We start from the raw sequence: 9,886 nt of genomic DNA on the forward strand, positions 1-9,886 counted from the left end.
TTTTGCCGCACCAAATATTTCTTTTGTTTCATTTACTACTGTTTACTGCTTGTTATGGTATTTTCTTTTTTTTAATGTAGAAACATTTCATTTCATTATTTTTGAAGGCATCTTTGCTCTACAGCATTTCTTTGCATGTGCCTAAAACCTTTGCACAGTACTGTGTATATATATATATATATATATATATATATATATATAATATTTTAGCTGTATTCTGAAGAAAATAAGTTATGCTGCATCCCAATTCACCTGCTATCCATCCTAAATAGCTCAGGTTTCTCTTCATTCACGCAGAAATCTTTCACCTTTTACTAAAGATATCTGTGGAGAAGAACATTGATGAGTTCAACTTATTTCTATGGCCTTTGCTATCGCGGGTTATTGATCAGCAAGTGGCTTCCTAACAAGCTGGTATATGCAAAGAATTTCACTGTGCTGTAAAGTATATGTGACAAATAAAGGCTGCTTCTTCTTATTTATATATATATATATATATATATATATATATATATATATATATATATATATATATATATATATATATATATATATATATTATCCGAGATTAGAATTAGTGTGTCACAAATTGTAGTACTTTGAATCGAATATCCCAAAGGTACCTGGGCGGTCTACTTTTTCCAGTAGATTTTTGAAATGTGGATCTGTGGACAGTTTTTAAACTAATATTGCCCACAACTCCTTGCACTAGGGAGGAGGAGTTTTGTGATGGTTTGTTTTGCCGAATTCAACCTGCAAACATGGTGGACAAGTGCAACGCATTTAGAAAGGTGTAAGGGAAATGTGGAAAAATAAATGAAGGGAAATTAAATTATATAGTATAAATTATATAAGAAATAATGAAATGCAACAAGGAGTTGGTTTACAGTGACAGTGTGTGTAACTAGGCAACAACGTTCTCTTTCATTACATGATGTGTTAGTATGTCCCACTACTTGCGTACACTTTTGGTACACACTCAAAAGCATGTACATTTTCTACACAAAAATAGTACATACTTTTAGTGCATAATATAAGTAGGCAAATTGGGACTCAGCATTAGTTTTTTAATCAATCAATCAATCAATAAGAGGAAAAAATATATAATGTTTGTGCACATTTGCAATCAGATATTTCACTTCAGATAATTATCTGATAGATAAGATAAAAATAATTTCTCAAACAGCTAATAAGTGCATTTCTTTCACTCATATATTATATTGTATTATATATTATTATGCACTAATCACCGAACATGCCGATCACTGTGGTTCAAATGGTGAAGCAAGCATTACACTGAACACTTTCTCCCTTTCCAGCTAATATGATCTTATATTTTACAATGGTTTCAGGAAAATGGGCTTCAATCTCATGAAAAATCCATACAAATTGGATTTCAATCACTTCCACAAGATGGAAGCTGTAAGCAAATCTTTGCACGCTAATCCCTCCTCCAACACCAACCTCAAACATCATATCTTTTCATGTGATTTGAATTGTCCGAATTGTTTTAAACTTGCGGGTGTGAATCTCCTGGACCTCACTCTAATTCATCAGTGAATCTCTCACCATGTCTCTGTCTGGTGTCTGATTCTTGTCCTGAAGCCTGGAGCTGTTTGCTGTGAATCAACACACCATGACACCACAAACAGAAAAGCGGAAAGGCACCAAGAGAGAACGAGTGAGACAATGAGAGAGACGGGAGAGAGATGTGGATTTCTGCTCTTGTTTCTTTCCTTTAAGCTTTAACGTCTCTCACACTTTTCCAATTAACAGTTCTGTGTTTCAGTGTTCAGCCGTGTGAAGCTACAGTTTGGTCTGTGTTGTTTTTTTGTTGTTGTTGGTGTTTGTTTTTTTTATTTACAGCACAGAAAATGTGTTTGTTTTTGATAGCAATTCCACCAGGACAGGCCGCCTGTGATAGAATTTATGCAACGCCATACTCTTTAAGAACAAATTAGTATTATTTTTTATGTTTACACTTCAAGTAATTGATAGTTTCTGCCCACTGGATATTTCTTGAAAAATTCAATCTCAATATGTAAAACATCTAATGATGTTTAGCAGGAAGAAAAATCCAAAATCACAAGTTAATTGCCCTGCTTTTATTGCCAGTGTGGGTAAATTAGCAAAGAACACATCCAACGGTACAAAGTAGTTATTACTTAGTAAACATCTGGTTTTATTAGGAGAACGTTGGACGCCACAGAAGCTGAAAAATGTTCTTGAGCGAGGCTCTGCTGTCGTGTTGTGTACCTTGTTAACTCGATTATTTTTTTTCCCCCCTTTTGAAAAACAGACCCTGGCTTGAACAATGCCGGCCTTCGTTCTCATCGAGGCCACAAATTGACAGCCCTCCTTTAAGATCTTGGCAGGTAATGAAGATTTAACGTCGAAATTATGAGCATTATAACAAAATGACTGATTCTGAGGGCAGATGATGAGCTATTAATTTAACCTTGCCTTCCTGTAATAATGCTGGACAGTCTGCCAGTTATTAGATCATAATTAGCTTGTGCTATCTGCATGGAATCAGGAGCACGGCTCTGTCGCACAGTGCTTCTCCGTCACTCTGTGATCCAAAATATTCCGTAACCATTTACAGAACAGCTATTTAAACACACACGAGGGCTTGTATCTATGGAAATTTCACACATGAAAATGCCAAGTAGCTGCAGCTAATGATGCTGGGGGGGGACCTTAATCATCTACTATCGCTACTACACCGTTACTGAATCCAGGATCACTATGTATCTGTGGAGTGCAAAAAAATAACAATAATAAGAAAAAATATTGAACAGAAGTGAGCAAGCTAAAGAGTGAAAGGAAAAAAAAATAGCAAATTGAATACAAGCGCCCACACACACAGAGAGTTTGAAGCCTCACACAGAGATTGTGAGGAATAAGCATGTGTAGAGAGAACGTGGGGAGAGAGAGATGAGGTGAGTAAGAGAGAGAGAGAGAGAGAGAGAGAGAGAGAGAGAGAGCAAGAGAGCTCCAAGTGGCAGTCAGCCATATGGACGAGTGCTACACAGAACTGGCCAGCATTTTGTTGTTGTCATACTGTGACCACATAAACATGAAACATTTAACAAATGTTTTGATTGAATGTTTCAATAACATTCGGTATTAATTATTCAGCGTAGAGTTCAGGTTTTAACCGACCACTCACATCCATACCTAAGGAAAATGTCCTCATTAAGCATGTTTTTGTCACTGTGTCATAAATCTTTCTTTTTATTTGTAAGTTTACCTTGGCTTGCTGTGTGTCTGTGTGTGCGCATAGGTGTGTGTTTTTGTGAGCAAAGGTGTATCCATGGAATATGGGAGCACTATTATGTATTTGAACACATACTGTGGATGTATATGTGTGTGTGTGTGTGTGTGTGAGAGAGAGAGAGAGAGAGAGAGAGAGAGAGAGAGAGAGAGAGAGTGGTATGCCAGAATGGCACGAATGTGCTCCCTCAGCAAAATTTCTCTTCCCTCTCTCCCTTTCACACACACACACACACTGCACTTCTGGCATTCACCCACGGTCCCTCCCGGCACTGCTCCAGGTACTACTCACCAAACCAGCCTATTAATAAGCAACATATTTGCTTTGCAGTGCACACTTCTCCTGCCATGTTCCAATAACTCCCCGCCTCTCAGCTGCAGCCACGTAGGGGGCTGCGTTCTAATACGTGAGGAAGTCATCGCAGAGGCTGAGGTGTGATTGCACCCAGGGATGCTCAGCCTGTCTCCTTTGGGTGAGAAACATGGAGCTGAGAATTCAGAGTGGAGCGTCGTGTGTCATAGCCCTCAGCCTGCTGCATTTGGAACATGACTGCTCTTGCAATTAAAATGCACTTCTTTCTCTCCCTGTCACAGTAGGAATTGTACTGTTGCAACCCAGGGAGCTTTCCTGAGACCAAATATTGCTAATTACAAAGAAAGAAATTCAATTTTTTAATTTGGGGTGAAAGCAGCTGTAAACATCATGCCAAGAATATATTGTCAAAGAAAAGGAAAAAAGAGTGGAGCAACATGAACCATGAATGAAGTAAAATATAGTGTAGGATGTCTTTGTGTGCCATGAGAATAACAGTAAATATGAATTCTCAAGCTACAAAATGCACAAATGTCCATTCAGGTCACAATTACAAGTTTCATTTTGATACCCGTCATTGCCCTTTATCTCTCCATCCTGACATGTGAAGGAACAGTTTGAGTAATTTTACTAACTATTTATTTTCTAACAGTCACTAATCTGACCATAGCGTGCAGGTGGGTCAAACTCAAAGCCTGCAGCTTAAATACAGCCACTGTCTCCTGGTTCCTCTCAAGGTTTGTTCCTCATATTGTCTCAGGGAGTATTTTCTTGCCACAGTCGCCTCTGGCTTGCTCATTAGGGATGCATTTATACATTTAAAATTTATTTTCTGAATTGATTTCTTTTAAGCTGCTTTCTGACAATGCATTATTAAAAGCGCTGTACAAATAAAAATGCAATTGACTTGAATTTGATTTGGCCTGAGCAAACTTGCATATATAATATTAAATCAGCCAATGGCAATGCATCGCTTGAGTGTGTAGCAAGTATATAAATAAATGTAAAGTATTCTTCCAATCTAAGTTCTGTCTGTGCCACTGCACCTAATTATTACAAAGAAAATGAATGCACGAATGTATAACAGTGTCTGTGAAACATGAGGACTGGAGAGAATCGATGCTGGGCCAGCTTTACAATATAGTTTGTGTAAAAATGTGGTATAAGACATTGGGACAGTGAATAAAACATACATTTGTGTTTATTCTAATTATTCTGTGTACACGCATCATTGATGGGGCACACGGTGGCTCAGCTGTTAGCACGTTTGCTTCACACTTCTAGGGTTGGGGTTTCAATTCTTTGCAAGTTCTCTCTGTGCTTCAGGGGTTTCCTCTGCTTAGTCCAGTTTCCCTCCCCACTCCAAAGACATGCATTGCAAAGATGATCGGCATCTCTAAATTGACCATAGTGTGTGTGTGTGTGTGTGTGTGTGTGTGTGTATATGTGTGTGTATGTGTGTGTGCGATTGTGCCCTGTGATGGGTTGGCACCCTGTCCAGGGTGCCCCCCCACCTTGTGCCCCAAGTGCCTCTGGGATAGGCTCCAGGCTCCCTGCAACCCTGTGTAGGAGAATAGGTACAGAAAATGGATGGGCAAGAATCAATGATGTACAAATACAATCATTAAAATGACTTAAAATAAAATTTCCATTGCATAGAAAGTGGAAATGTCAGATTTCAGTGCATGTTTATGACTAAAACAAATGCAGCAGTGTGCATAGAACTGTGTCTTACAGAGCCCTAGTGGAATGAAATGCTGGTTAAAAATGGAAATGTATATTTTGTGTCTAATAATGCTCCTGAAACACTTGTGATGTTAAGTAGACTTCAATATAATGATTGGATCCAAATGCTAAAATCCATCACCTAGCGTAGCAACCTACAGACGTTGAAAAAGAACAAAGATACCTGTACGGTTTTGTCTTTGTCTTTGTCTTTTTGTACAGTAAAGAATCTGTGGTAGGATTGAGTAAACCTTTCTGTCATTATGAAACAAAAGTTAATATGGTACTACCATAATCAGATTAGCTACATTTATACTAATATTTTAAACAGATAATAGCCTAAGGTTATGGCACTTCAAGGGCTTCCAAAGTGCACATGTGGTCCAGGCTGAAATTAGGCTTGACACACCATTACATTTTTACAATAGGAGGAAAGGTTATGAAAATAGATCAGGCTAGTTAAGTAGCTTTGCATTAGTGGTGCAATTTAGCATATAAAGACTGCATATTTACAACTCTGCTCTGGGAAACAGGACCATCCTCAAAGCATGTGCAGGCGACAAAAACACATCTGACTGCTGGCTTTACGCACACAGTGACTACGTAAAGTGATAGTTTAGACAAAAAAAATCTAATTTACAGAATTTTCCCCAGGGACTCTGAAGCTAATAATGCTGACATGTTAACTGCTTGCCTAAATAATCAAACAGTTTCATAAAGAAGCAAAGCTAAAGTCAATACATAAATATATAAAAGAAATTAAAACTATATTATCATCCAAATCATGTCTCACATACAAACGTATATGGTTACTGGTTTCATCTTAAAGCTGAATCACTTTTTCCCTCTGCTCACCATTTGTTGTCACTCAGGTAGGTGGTGTGACTCAGTCATACACTATAAACAAGACTGTTTGATATATTAAACAACATGACAGTTAATGGTAAGTGTGTGATGATTTTGATGTGTTTTGTGAAATGCTAAACTGCTGGCTACGTTAGCGTTCAGCTTCAGTGAAAAACCAAAGAAGCACACAGCTGACACAAAACCCATCGTGGATGACTGAACATTTGGAGTGGAAGTTATGTAAATACCATTTTTGCTTTAAGGTTAACACGCCATTGTTCTGAAAAGACTAGATTGTTCTTAAAAAAAAAAATAAAAAAAAAAAAAAAACCTGACTACAGCACAGCAGTGAGAGGTATTTCTTCGCTAAAAACTTTTAGTTTGATCATTTTATCAGTATGATAAAATGAGTAAGTTTACATGGCAGTATTACTGCATAAAGGTTACCAAAATAGACAACAAAATATATTATGCCTTTTTAGGCAAGTGGCCTTATTGTGTAAAACTGATAAATCCATGGATGTGTGAATGTTTTCATTAGCTCGTTGTCTAAAATAGCGTTGGTGGCGGAGCTGAGCTCTGTGTCCTGTTGATTGGAGCGCTGACGGCCCACCGTTTGTCAGCGCTCTCTAAAGCCTCATCGCGGAGCAGCAGGGCTCCCTGATTACTTAATTGCTTGTAAGAAGCTCATTAAGGCCTCCTATCCATCATAAGTTGTGTGGCGAAGAAGATGAGCCAGAAAGGAGAGTCATGAACAGAAACCACTCCATTCAAGCGCTTCATGATATAAGTTTTGGGATTAGTGTGTCCTGTTCTTATAGAGTTCTCACAACAAAAGTGTTCATTATAGTTTAATACGAATGCTTAACTATCCGATGGTTTGACCTGTGTGTCGTACATGACATTGTAGACTAAGAATAAAATATATACGTATAGGACTCTATATACACATGTACTACGTATACAATAAAGAATGGGAGTCTCATTGCCCCAACTTGATTTCCCATCATACTAAAAGCAAGAACAACATTTGAATATTTGTTTAATTTGCATTTACCACAGTTTTAACTTCCTAAAATGGCTGACTGGAAAGATGTAAATATGTTCGTTCTGCTCTCAGGCTTTGTTTCAGCTCTCAGGTGCACCGAGTCTGAAAAACACAACAACAGCTTTAAGATACCTTCAAAAATGGAGGTTTAAAATGCCTTAGATTTGATGCACTCTTATGCTTCTTCTTGATAGTCATAAAACACTTACACTCACAGTTTATAATAGTAATGTCTTCAGTATCTGCTTGGGTTTTTCTGCTGTATGAATCACAAAACAACAGATATTATAATCAATCTAAAGCTTTTGTACCTATACACATTACATACACATTTAAACTTACACATAAACAGGTGCAGAATAGGGCTTGGATGCTTGGCATATTAATTGCCGATCATTTGCAAAACGGGATGGGGAAAAAAAAATCCTTTGCCAAAAGCAAGTCTTAGAAGCCTCCAGCTGGGAGCGTCAGGGGCAGGCTTGTTGGCATCGTGGCAGCATATGTTTGGTGCCAAGAACACCAACGATTTGCATTTTCTTTATATCATTTTTACAAAGCCAAAATGCTCTCTCTTGTGTAGAAATGATCTGGATTTGAGTCTTGCAATTAATCACAAGTGAAATATATTTGCCGATGAAAAGGCCTAATTCTAGTTGCAATTTTTTTTTTTTTTTTTGGATTTTTTTTTTTTTGTGAAAGTGGGAGCAATCAGTTACTTGCATAACATCTGCACAGAGCTTCTCCACGCAGGGTGATGAATGTGCCTTTAGTATTGTATAGTTTGGCTTCATTTAGACTGGCTTGAAGGATAGAAAGAAAAATAGCACCATAGTGTAAGTGAGGTACTGCAAACACAATCAGTCATTTGTGGGGTGAAGCAAACCATTTTCTTTGTTTCAAAGAGTAAAATGCACATTTTCTGCTCTCGCTGAATATGAAATGGCATAAGGCCATGTTTTGACACCGCATGAGCGACACAAAATTCATATGCTCTTTCCAAAATGTATTCATCCGTTGGAGAATTTTATGGTGCCTTCCAAGTTTCTTGCAGAAGTTCAGATTGGTTTTGTGCAGTTCAGGACAAGTTGGGAGGATCAGAAATTTTAAAGGTTCTTACTTTTGTGTCTGTGTGTACAGGTAATCATATGGATCTTACTATGGAAAATTAAAGAATTTCACTAAAATGAAGAATGAAATGATTCAAAGAAATTAATAATCCACAGTTGGACAATGGACAATGGTTGCTGCATAGTGGCTTTGTGGTTAACATGTTGTGCCTCACACCTCAAGCACTGGGGGTTCAGTTCCCATCTCTGCCCAGTGTGTGTGGAGCGTGTGTGTTCTCCCTGTGCCTCACGGGTTTTCTCTGGGTACCCCGGTTTCCTCCCCAAGTCCAAGGACATGTACTGTTGTCTGATCGGTATTTCCAAATTGTCTGTAATGTGTGTGAGTGTGTGTGTGAGATTGTGCCCTGCGATGGGTTGTTGCCCAGAGTTCCCTGGGATAGGCTCCAGGCTTCCCCGCAAACTTGTGTAGGATAAGCAGTACAGAAAATGGAGAGATTACACAAATGTTTTGCTTACTTAATTAGGTTTCAGTCATGAGCAGATGATTAAACTCTCCTTATTATTCAGTATTTTATCAGAAATTACATTAAAACTAGTTCAAAAGGTGTGCAGTTATGAGATTCAGGAATGTCCTGACAGTTCATGGGTTAAGTTTTTGCAGCATCAAAACGAACTTTTAATTTAGTGTAGGTAACACAAACTCATTCTACTCCCAATCTATATGAAAATCTACTGAATGTGCTATTAATTTGTCTATCTTTCCTCTTACTGAGATCAAACTCATTTAGAGAGAGACGTGAACTTTTCGAACACGCCACGATGATCTAAAACGTCTCTACACAGCAGTTCATTTGAGATTCTGAGTTAGTTTAATTTAGAATGCTGCTGGCAGTGCTGCCTGTCCCTAAACAAACTCCACAGCAGATTTCCATGTGACAGGAATTTTACGACAAACATAAAAATGACTGACTAAAAAAAAAACAACAACTTGAACTGGTCATCCTGTACACATTACGATTTTCACGTTTTTACAGAGGTGCTTTTTTTCATAGGCTAATGATTACAAAACGCCTCTCATCAAAGAATTCATTAACAAAGAACATTAATTAAAAAATAAATGAGTAAACATCAATATCAAAATCTCAGCACTGTGGAAGTGAATACATTATGCGTGGTAATGATGTTTGAAAGGGATTTTAGCACCTCAGTGGGACTCTTTTAAACCCCTTACCTCTTAGGCAGTTGCTTATTTTGCAACCCTTTGTTGTTAAACAACAAAGAGAATGGGCGCTCATAATGTTATATTAATCAGCGGATTAATATTTCAATTTGATTTTCTTTATAGTTGAGGTGCTGTTGGCATTTCCATTTTCCCTCCATATGTGCAGCGATGTTAAGTGGTATCATTACCATTTCTACCTGGGGCTTCTGGAGATAACAGGCACCCGTGATAGCTCTATTCGACGCGGTGAGAGCAGCGCTGGGTAGCGGCTCATGCATTTTTAACGCCGCTGTTTGCTGCCACTCCGCTGCCATTCTTTTATAATGCAGCATGCAAACAGCTGAGTCACAAATTTTTCCCCCCTTTTTTTGACCACAGCAGAAGAAACA

The 9,886-nt window shown here is 38.1% G+C and overlaps 1 non-coding gene across 1 annotated transcript; it reads left to right on the forward strand.

Annotated features, from left to right (window-relative positions):
- The first annotated feature begins 269 nt into the window (after positions 1–269).
- Positions 270–382, forward strand: LOC124629122 (U5 spliceosomal RNA). Its single transcript, XR_006984006.1, has one exon. It is a non-coding gene; the product is annotated as a U5 spliceosomal RNA (small nuclear RNA).
- Positions 383–9,886: the final 9,504 nt, after the last annotated feature.

This window comes from Ictalurus punctatus, chromosome 17, assembly GCF_001660625.3.
Source record: "Ictalurus punctatus breed USDA103 chromosome 17, Coco_2.0, whole genome shotgun sequence".
Classification (NCBI taxonomy): Eukaryota; Metazoa; Chordata; class Actinopteri; order Siluriformes; family Ictaluridae; genus Ictalurus; species Ictalurus punctatus.